Source organism: Falco biarmicus, chromosome 8, assembly GCF_023638135.1.
Source record: "Falco biarmicus isolate bFalBia1 chromosome 8, bFalBia1.pri, whole genome shotgun sequence".
NCBI classification, from domain to species: domain Eukaryota; kingdom Metazoa; phylum Chordata; class Aves; order Falconiformes; family Falconidae; genus Falco; species Falco biarmicus.
The window spans coordinates 3,239,214-3,250,309 of NC_079295.1; the positions used below are offsets into that span (position 1 = coordinate 3,239,214).

General features: G+C 41.6%; 1 non-coding gene across 1 annotated transcript; it reads right to left on the minus strand.

Moving 5' to 3' along the window:
- Nucleotides 1-6,509: 6,509 nt before the first annotated feature.
- TRNAL-CAG (transfer RNA leucine (anticodon CAG)) lies at nt 6,510-6,592 on the minus strand. Its single transcript has one exon. It is a non-coding gene; the product is annotated as a tRNA-Leu (tRNA).
- Between the last annotated feature and the right edge of the window lie 4,504 nt (nt 6,593-11,096).

The window sequence follows — 11,096 nt, forward strand, 5'->3', positions numbered from 1 at the left end:
TGAATAACTGAAAGCCCAAATTTTTGCTGGAAAGTTGAGTAGTTCTCGATTTTTTGATTTATAATTTTTTCAGGTAGCTGGTTTACAATTTTAGTTTCCCAGCTTCAGGTGCCCCTCCTTTGTTTTTTTTTTTTTTAATTACTTCAGTACTCAAATTAACTTAAAGCAATTACATATCATTTAGGGGATAGACATTGTAACCAATTTCATGACAATTTTAAGACTGTACCATGTCAATTATGTATTTTTACTTGGAAGTATTTTATAAATCAGAACATTAGGCTTATTTAAACACTATCTTTTTGGGGTTCCTAGCAGATTTACTTCTAGCAGTGTAAGTTGCAGTTAGCAGAGCAAACTGTATATACAGCAGTGACAGTGGAAAATAAAGATTGAACACAATAGTTTGGAGTTGTCTGGCTGAGTTTACTGTCATTGACTTCTTTAATTTTTTGCATTTAGACCAGGAAATAATTTAATACACTGCTTTCAAATAATTCAACATTTTCATAACATTACTGTCACTGTTGAGCCAAGTCTCCTGATTTTTATTAGACATATCATCAGTGGGTGGGTAGTGTAAAATACTGTGGCTCAGGGATCAAACCTATAGTTTCTTTTATTAAGACAAAAAGCACTGTTGCTAAACAAAACGCTTCCGCAATTTCTGAGGTAGACCACTTATTAAGCAAAATTGCTTTCCTTTTAAATCACAAGAGCTTTCCTCCTACTTGAACTTGTGGCGCCTCCTTTTGGAGCGGTAAATGTCTTATCTTGCAAGATGTCCTGCAAAAATCTCTGGTTTTGGGACAGTGAAGCAATATGTCTATTATTTACAGTATAATAAAACTTATCCTTGGACACTAAAGAGCTAAGATATTTGAAGTTTGTTTTTATAATCCTTTAATATATGAAAAGAATCATTATAGTAGAGATAGAAAAATGTATTCACAAACGTGAATGTATACAGAATCTGTGATTTCCAGTAAGAGGCACCTGTGGCCACATAAACACAGAGCCACTGAATATATTGATCTGCCAAGTAGCCCTCATGGTTTGGATATCTGTGTATGTTTCTGTGACTAATTCATTTTTCATGTTCACCCTTCACGTAAGTCTTTAAACTCTGCTCATGCTTGGAGTCCTATTTTTTTTTACCATATCTCTGACAGACAGAATCCAGTCTTTTGGGGAGTTTCTGAGGCAATTTCCATTTGAAACCATTACTATTCAGTGGCAATAGTATCTTAGGAGGCCAGAGATCACTCACTGCAAGCTCGACTGCTACTGAACTCATGCCAGTCATGAGTACTACAGATGTTTATTCTATCAGCAGATGGAAACTTCATGGGTCATTTTTCCTCCTTCCCAAGGGCAAATGTCAGTTTGTTTGAGACTTGAAAACTTGCTTTCTTGTCACCAGGTCAAAACTCTGACCTAATCAGTAACAGCAACATTTTAGGTTAGACATTAGGGAATCTTTTGATACATTAGCTGCTGACTCAAGCATATGTCCATGAAACCAGGGAAATATTCCTTTCCCCTTTGAGATTCAAGTTCCATCTTACATGTCTGATATCAAGGCTGTACAATATGCAGTTATTTTTTGATGATATCATATAATTTTTATCTTTGAGAACAGTTCTAATACACCACGGATGAGCCATCAGAAAAAAACCAAAAACCACCAAAACAATCAAAAAAACTCTAACATGAATTCTATGATACATAAGGTACACCATGAACAACTCTGCACTAACATATTTTAAAATTTAGAATGCGGTACCCATTAAATATGCTCAATAGAAGCACAAGGGCATTCCTCCTTTACTTCATTTACAGCATTAAAATCAGACAAGCATGTTTCAGAGACAAGTTACTTTTTTCCTTATCTAGAAATATCAGCAGCTTGATAGAAATCATAGCTGAGGGTTCAGAGGTCAAATGACTGGCCAGTTGACTGTAACTAAGCAAATAAAGCTACAGCTAAAAAAATCTTCCCTTATTGAATATGATTTCAGAATTCATTGGACATTGTGGGTGCAGTGCTACCTGTCAGCTACGCTGATACATCTCCGAGTGCGCCATGTACTGCACAAAAAGAAGAAAATGGATAGAGAGGTTTAAGGTCCACTTCCCCTGCTTTTCAGACTGCTCTGAAATTGAAAATGCTAAAATTACCATGCCATTAACATGCTTCTGGTCTACTTGGAGCTGCCAGTTGTTTGAAATGAAAAGACATAGTCTTCTATATACTCATACAGCCCAAGCTGCTGAGGTTTCAAAAAAATAAATTAATTAAAACTATATTTTTTTCTAAAGCTACTTACAACAATACCTCTCATAATTGATAACTTTATTTTATGCACATGTGTCCTTCTGATCTGAAAGGGCAACGAAATAAAATTTAAAAATGTCTTTCTTCATTTGACTGTATAAAATGATAAGCTATTAGAACAACAACGTAAAAGACAAAGCTAGCCCTGCACTCTCTGCCAGCTTGCAACTTCCAGTTTTGACTGTTGCTGCCATAACTCTATTTTATTAGGGTACAATAACATTAAAGTTGTAAGAGTTATAATCCTGTAAGTGCTGGCCTGTGTAAACGAGATCCTTTGGAATGGAATCAAGGTTGATTCCATATTTTCACCCTCTAACAGAAAAGTCATATTTATAGTTACATTACCGTGCTGCATATTTGCTGCTTGATCCCAGGACCTGAATAACAGCAAAGTTTTATTCAAGACAGTCACCTGGATCTGGCAGGCATATTAGGTTTTGAAAACTATGCACCACCACCCATTTCTAGAAGCATTTTATCATCAGCCTTGCCACCTGCCTGCTGTTGGATCTTGGAAAAGTTACTCCCCCTATCTATACTTAATTTTCCCCATTTCTGAAAACAGAATATCATTGCTAATCAAGTACAGCACTTTGGAATCCTCCAGTTCATCAGCCAGGGGTTAAACAGCATTGTTACTGTTACTATAAAGCCATACATCTATTACTGCATGCCTGGTGCTTTACTAAGTTGTCCAAGTAATCTACATCTTATGATTACAAGCACTGTAACTTTCTGAAATACAACTGAGAAACAAACTCGAGCCCAGTCTTAAACCCTTAATGTCCTACTAATTAAAAAGGCACTACTCGTATTAAGAACTGTTCCTTAGGAGGAAAGGCTTATAGAGCTAGGCTTTTATTGTAAGGAATAAAAGCCTGAAAATGTGTTTTTAATTCTTCACGCTGGTCATGACTACTTATAATACATACATATATATATATGAAAAAAATATTTCTGCCAACTGACTGTACAGACGCCTATAGGCTGTTTCAACTCTGCACGAGGTGGCTGAGAGCTGGCCGATGGCGGAGCCCAGAGGGCCGTGACCAGCAGCGCAGGGCCTGGCTGGAGGCCTGTAGCTCCTTAGGGTCCGTGCTGGCTCCAGCCCTTTTCAACGCCTCCACCCTGGCCGGGACGAGGGGACAGAGGTGCCCTCGGCGGGGTGGTGATGGCACAGAGCCGGGGGGAGCGGCTGGCACCCCAGAGGCTGCGCTGCCGTTGGGCCAGGCCTGGCCAGGCTGGGGAGCTGGCGGGGAGGGACCTCATGGAGCCCAACCCAGGCCAGCGTAGGGTCCTGCCCTGGGGGGGACAGCCCCCGGCACCAGCGCGGGCTGGGGCTGAGCTGTGGGGCAGCTCTGGGGAAGGGACTGGGAGTGCTGGGGGGCAGCAAGGTGCCCGCGGGCCAGCAGTGTGCCCGGGTGGCCGAGGGGCCGGTGGGACCCGGGGGGCATGAGGAGGAGCGTGGCCGGCAGGTCGAGGGAGGGGATCCTCCCTCTGCTCGGCCCTGGGGGGGCCGCGGCTGCAGGGCTGTGGTCGGTGCGGGGCTCCCCAGTTCCAGAGAGGCTGGGAGCTACTGGAGAGGGGCTGGCGGAGGCTGCGAAGATGACGAGGGGACTGGAGCATCTCCCTGATGAGAAAGGCTGAGAGAGCTGGGCCGGTTCAGCCTGGAGAAGAGGAGGCTGAGGGGGGACCTTATCGATGTCTACAGACACCTCAAGGGCGAGTGTCAGCAGGACGGGGCCAGGCTCTTCGCGGTGGTGCCCAGCGACAGGACAAGGGGCCACGGGCCCAAACTGCAGCACAAGAAGTTCCATCTGAACGTGAGGCAGAACTTCTTTCCCTGGAGGGTGGCAGAGCCCTGGCACAGCTGCCCGGAGAGGCTGTGGGGTCTCCTTCCCTGCAGGCATTCACATCCCGCCTGGACGTGACTCTGTGCGACCTGCTCTGGGTGACGCTGCTTTGGCAGGGGAGGGACCAGATGGGCTCCAGAGGTCCCTTCGACCCCGACCAGTCTGTGCTGTGATATGTAATGTTCAGTTCCAGTTATACATCTATCTCACCTGGAACTGCAACAAATGTGTACCGTTGGGCTGCTAGCAATCTGAAGATTACCGCATTTCAATGTATTCCTTAAGAAATGTTTTAGGACAGCTATTGTGTATGCTCTTACTTTAACTCTGTCCTGTAGTTACAATGGAATATTGTTTCACTTTCAAATATGGAAACTCTAATCCTTTAGAGAACCTGACACATAATTTTAATGAAAATATCTTATTTTCTGAGAATTTTTCTCATGTTTTTTGATTTCAAAACTCTGGGTTACCAGGCCATATTCTTTTGTGTCTTAACATTGTCCCTGAAGAAATTTGATTTCATTTTAGTTCAGACTTCATAAAACTTGCAAATGCTGATGTTCCAGTCTGAAGGGAAATGTACCAACAATCCTCAGAAGAAAATACATTTCAGAGGGCACTCAAGATTACAGATCTCTCAGAACTGAAATCAAAGGCATGGTAAGTGATACTGTCTGGAGTCTTACTCAGATCCTAGAGAACACAATGGAACAGACTGACAAAGGGAAGTGACTGGATTTTTTTTTTTTCCATTAGTTGAATCTCAGTGCATATATGCAGTTTTACTTACATTTTTCTGCTCCAACCATGGAAAAGCTAATTTTTAAGTTTCATCATTTAGAGAATCCCTTGTGTTTATATATGCCCTACATTACCCAGTAAGTGAGACAAGTGTATTTATTACAGTTTCTAGAATTCTACCAAATAAGCTTCTTTACGATTTTGTCTCAGGAAACCTTATCCAAAGTCTATAGAGTTCGCATAAAATAATCAGAAAGGTCTTCAAGGGCTTTGCAGGCTAATGGAATAAAATACCAAAATAAACACTGGAACAGAGGAAAAAATATGGACTGTTGTATAAGTTACTTTAAGAATTAAGTAAAGAAGCAAAAAGAAAGACAAAACCAACTTAAAAGATGAAGAATTTGCACTGGACTTTTTGAGTAGATGCAAGACATTGTAAGCAATCTGTTCATTAGAAGGAAAGATGTCACCCGTCACAATATCTGGGATCTAGATGCTGAGAGATCCTTCTTCAGGACTAATAATTTGTAATTACTGAGAACTCACATGAAAAGAAACTTACATATCAGGTGGTCATCTTAACTTCTGAATGACTTAACCCTCTTCCTTATAATGAAGGAGCAGCTCAGAAAAACAGCAACAGAAGAATCACAAAGGCCAGATGATGAGTCTTCATTCCAGCACTGTACTGGATATTACATGTAACAAAGGTTCATCAGTAAAAAGCATTCTCCAGCCTGGAGAGAAAACGAGCCTGTGAAATTGTGAATATTATAAAGATTCTCTCTGGGGTCTAGCAAGGGTGTTGACATCTACTATCATAAATGTACTTCAAGTAATGAGAGTATTAAGACAGTGTATACACAAGCAGTAAAGTATAGTAGTCAAAAACATAGGGAATTGATTGACCTTTAAGCACAAGAAAATAGAATTTAAAAGGAAGAGAGTAAAACCACTTTCAATCAGTGTTTTCCTACTGGAATCAAATCACATATGAATGAGAGCTGATGGTAATCATTATAAATCAGAGCTAGAAATTTTAGAAAAGCAATATGGAAAGCAAAAAGAGATGGAAAGTAGTCTACAGCTAGCAGAATCAGTGAGTATCAGACATAGTTTTTACATATTTCAGGAACAAAACAATTCTAGCAATAACTGATCTACAACTAAAAGCAAATAATAGAAGTAATAAAAATGAAGAAGTGTACATATCTGTCACAGGACAAAAATGAAATATTTTCCATTCAGTATAAGTAATAGAACACATTTAAAAATTGTACTAAAATTTGTCATTTTAACAGCAGATCCATTTCTAATTTAAAGGAAAAAAAGTCCCAATAACAAATAAATTAAAATTGTTTAGCAAACGACAGCTCTGAAGTAATATGACTGCCTGGAACCGCTCTTTGATTAATGGTCCTAGATGGTGATGTATCACTGTCACTGGAAATCTGACCACCAAAATGTGTGGAATTCCTCCAAGTCCATGCTGAGAAAACTCAGTTATTTAATTACAGAAACTGAGAACTTAAAACACATAAACAATTAATTGTTTTTTTCTTACTAATTGTCAGGAGTGGGATTCGAACCCACGCCTCCAGGGGAGACTGCGACCTGAACGCAGCGCCTTAGACCGCTCGGCCATCCTGACAGTGTACTTACCGCTCCATGCACCCTTCTACAGTGCCGGATGGGAGCCACCGCAGGGTACCGAGGCAGCTGGCAGAGGTGCTCACTGAGCCACTCTCCGTCATTTATGAGCAGCCCAGGCAAACCGGGAGGTCCCAGCTGACTGGGGGTCAGCCAAAGTGCTGCCCATCTGCAAGGAGGAGGCTCTGGGGAACTACAGGCCTCTCAGCCTGACCACAGTGCCAGGGAAGGGTATGGAGCAGGTCATGCTGACTGCCATCGAGTGGTGCGTGCAGGACAACCAGGTGATCAGACCCAGCCAGTATGAGCTTTTTTAAAAAAGACGGGTCCTGCTTGACAAACCTGATCTCCTCCTATGACAAGGAGACCTGCCAGGTGGATGAGAGAAAGGCTGTGGGGTACTGTTTGCCCGGACCTTCGTAAAACCTTTGGCACCATCTCCCACAGCATTGTGCCGGGGAAACCAGCTGCTCATGGCTGGGATGGGTGCGCTCTACGCCGAGTTAAAAGCCGGTTGGACAGCCAGGCCCAAAGAGCAGTGGTGTGGGCGAGGGGATGGCGGCCCTGCAGCCAGCCTGGGGTGGCACCGTGCGGGGGAGCGCGGGGCTGCCCGGGGCAGGGGGCTGTGCAGGGGCAGGGGGCAGGCCGGGCCCAGGGCCCGAGGCCACCGTGTGAGGGTCCCCAGGGCTCAGCGCCGGGCCCTGCCCGCGGGTCACCCCAGCCCCAGGCAGCGCCGCAGGCCGGGGCACAGCGGCTGGGCAGGGCCGGGGGGAAAGGGCCCGGGGGGGCGGCTGGGGCCGGCTGGGCACCAGCCCCCGGCCTGCCCGGGTGGCCGAGGCGGCCGGCAGCGCCCTGGCTGGTGGCCGGAGCGGCGTGGCCGGCAGGGCCGGGGCACCGTGCCCCTGTGCTAGACGGGGCTGTAGGCAGGTGCGGATTGGTCTCTTTTCTCAGATAACAAGAGAAAGGACAAAAGAAAATGGCCTCAAGTTATGCCAGGGGATGTTTAGACTGGATATTAGGAAAAAATTCTTCATGGAAAGAGTGATGAAGCACTGGAACAAGCTGCCCAGGGAGGTGGTAAGATCACCATCCCTGGGTGTACTAAAAAAACCCACATAGATGCAGTGTTTAGGAACATGATCGAGTGGTGGTTTACAGTTGGACTTGATGATCTTACAGGTCTTTTCCAACCTAAATGATTCCATGATTCCGTGAAGTTCTTTATAAAATTAGACCAAAAGTAATATTTGTAAAATTTTGTAGAAGAAGCAGAAACTCAAGCTATGAATCAAACCCCCATGCGAAAGAAGTCTTAGGCTACCATGTTCAGTTACCTGATAGTAGGCGGGCAATACATGTGCCAACGGATCACTTTTAGGCAATCTGAGATCAAACTCTTGGTAGGCCAGAACTTTATTTAGGACTACCTCGATTATGAAGAACTCTGAATGTCAAAAATGTAATAGTTGTTCATGGCAAAAAACCAAATGCGCCTTTTCTCCTTCTTTTGAGATTTGCTTTTGGGAAGCGTGAGTCTAATTTAGGAACTGATATGATTAAGATGACTTACAGGAAATAACGCAGTGATACAACTGCAAAACAAAACTGATAATGAATGATAACAACCCTAGGAGAACACTGTTAGTGCAAAGAGGAGAGGCAGGTGATTTACAGTATTTCACTGGCTCATTTACTTTGAGTAGGGTATCAATTCATCAGTGTGGCAAAAGCAAATTTGCTTCTCAAAAGAGTTGAGAGAAAACATTCCTTCTTTCTTTTTAAAGATGTGTAGAAATTCAAGACAATACACATATTGTGAAATAAACTACTCTCCAGTACTAGAACAACAAAGATACCACTCTGTCCTGTTACTACATTCCTCACCCTGCAACTGATATGTCAAAATGTTAAATCAGAAACCAGTGCACAGATATCAGAAGCTGTCAAATTAGATAGCAGCCGTTTGTTCACCCATGGTCTATGAACAAAAAACCCTGTATGTTCATGGTTAAGTAGACATTAAAAAGAAAAGACCCCCACTGAGGATATGAAATCTCAGCACTCCCTTAAAAGAGCTCCCAGACCACAGAGGTGAAAAGAGTAGTTTATTGGCAATTATTTGTTTTTATTAAAATCTTATTCAAATTTTTATTCATAAATTTTGACCTGAAATTTCAGAAAAAATATTTTGAATTGAAATTCTGAAATTTCAGAAAAAAACAAACCTGAAAAATATTTGAACTGAAACCCCCACCATGCAGCAGGCAAAATTCACTCCAATTTTATCAGAGAAATTCCTAATGTATTCACATGAGGTAAATGTTTATTTCTTGCTTCCAGGTTAAATTTTGGCTTGATTTTGGTTAGGATCAGCTATGATCCATACATAGTAAGACACACATGTTCTATTGTTGTGTGCATGTTCAAATGGATTTTTTTATTTTCCTCATGACATTAAGGGTTTTGATTTGTAAAGAAGCTGTGTTTGCAGTGTACCAAGAAACATGCACAAACAGGTATTTGTAACTGCACAGCAAGTGTCTCAAACTGGAAGTCTGAACTGTTTGTGAATGGGATTTGCTTTTCTTGGCTTTTGTTGGCTGTTAACACTCCTGCCATCTCCTACTTGTTCCACTTATTTATTAGAACCAGTATTTACAAGTATGAATGAAACAGGTGTGTGGCAACATTGATAGGAAGTAATTTCATTGATGGGAAGTCTTTATACACAAGAAATTAATGAGATGAAAAATATTAAGGGTTTTCTCAAACATTTGTTCTTTCTTACATGAAATAATTATTGGTGCAAGACCTACAGACTGAAGAGGACTACTCATTTCCAGTTTTAAAAAGTGGATGACGATATCTCATGTATCTACTGAAATAAAGTCTACTGCTTTCACAGTCCTGTGAAGGATTTTAATTTTGAAGTTGTTATTAAGAAAAAGTCACTCTAAAATAAAAAGATCTATGGGATATGAAAAATCATTAAGCTTTTCCTTTTCTATAAATCTTACTGAATTGTTTTTCTTAGTGTACAGCCCTGGTAAACCAACAGAACAATCACCAGCAGGAGTCTGAAGTCAGATGGGGATGAAAGCTTAAAATGTGTGTGTGTAAAAATTCAGAAGTAACCAAAAAGTTTCTAGCACTAAATGACGAAACCAATCACTTTAGGTAGAAGTCAGGTGGCTAGTTGGTTTTTTTTGTTCGTTGTGGGGTTTTTTGGGGTTTTTTTTTTTGGTTGGTTTTTTTTTTTAATTCTCAGATGACACACTGCAGGATCAGTACCTGCAGATCAGATTTAGTACCAAGCATATTGACACTGTGCTTCCTAATGTTACCTCTACTTCGCAAAGTGCTGCAAGTTTCCACAGCTGCTAAAATATTCTCCCTTTAGATAGCTGGATAAATGTTCCCTTTCTAGAAATGCTACTTGAAGACTCCACCTGCAAAACAGCTCATTATCAAAGGTCTGTAAGTGGTCAGGAGAGCCCCTGTAACTCCATATGGGCTCAAGAAACACACATGTCAAACTTTCAGAAGCTTTACTGACTCTCATCCCAGAAATCTGTTTTTCTTGGAGGCTTATAGTATATAATAATGGGGGCACTTGGAGATGGGATTGGGATGGCAAAAAAATGAGGGTCAATGAGACACTTGTGTCTGAGAAAGTGTGAAGTAGTAGTCTGTTAACTCCTGATAGAAGTTCAGATGAGAAAGGTGTTATCAAAGCTGCTGATAGTAATGTTACTATGTCACATCCCGGGAGAGGCTGTAGCATTTATCTATCTGCTGGTCATCCCCAGGGACCAGAGAGACTGTTTTACAAACATGTAACAAAATTCATGTGCTTTCCCAAAGGATCGCAATTTCTTTAAGTAGTATTTGTAAAATTCACTGAAAATTTTAGAAGATGCTGTAACAGCAAAAATTGTTACAGCACCAACTCACCTTCTCGCTCGAAAACAAGGTTCTGCAGCATTCATGTTCCAGCTATTTATATATCTCAGCACTTCTCTACATGCTGTTATTTACGCTTTATCTACCAAAGCAGATAGATTTCTTCACTTCTAAGAGAAGGTGTAGAAGGTGTTCTGGGATTGTTTTTTTGAATTTGGTGACAGATTGTAGGAGTTCTAAGACTAATCCAGATCTCACTATTTTGGTATTTATATTTTTTTTGTATCCAGAAGGAAAGAAAAATTGTCTTGGTTATCTTTTGCTTTAGTCAAAAGCTAAAAGCATTCCCACATTACAATGAGCCTCCAAAAAAAACCCCATCAGATGTGAGTCAGAGCTTAACTGCCACTTTATCTTTCTTATTTTATCCATCTTTGGAGATGATTGCCTGAATCTAAACTAAGTGACATGTGATAATACCACAACATGTCACTGGGATCCAATGCAAGTCACCTCAACCTCTATATAAATTGCTTGTCGTGAGAAAGGGACATGGCATAAGCTAAAGGGTGATGTACACAATACTATTTTAAGATGTCATG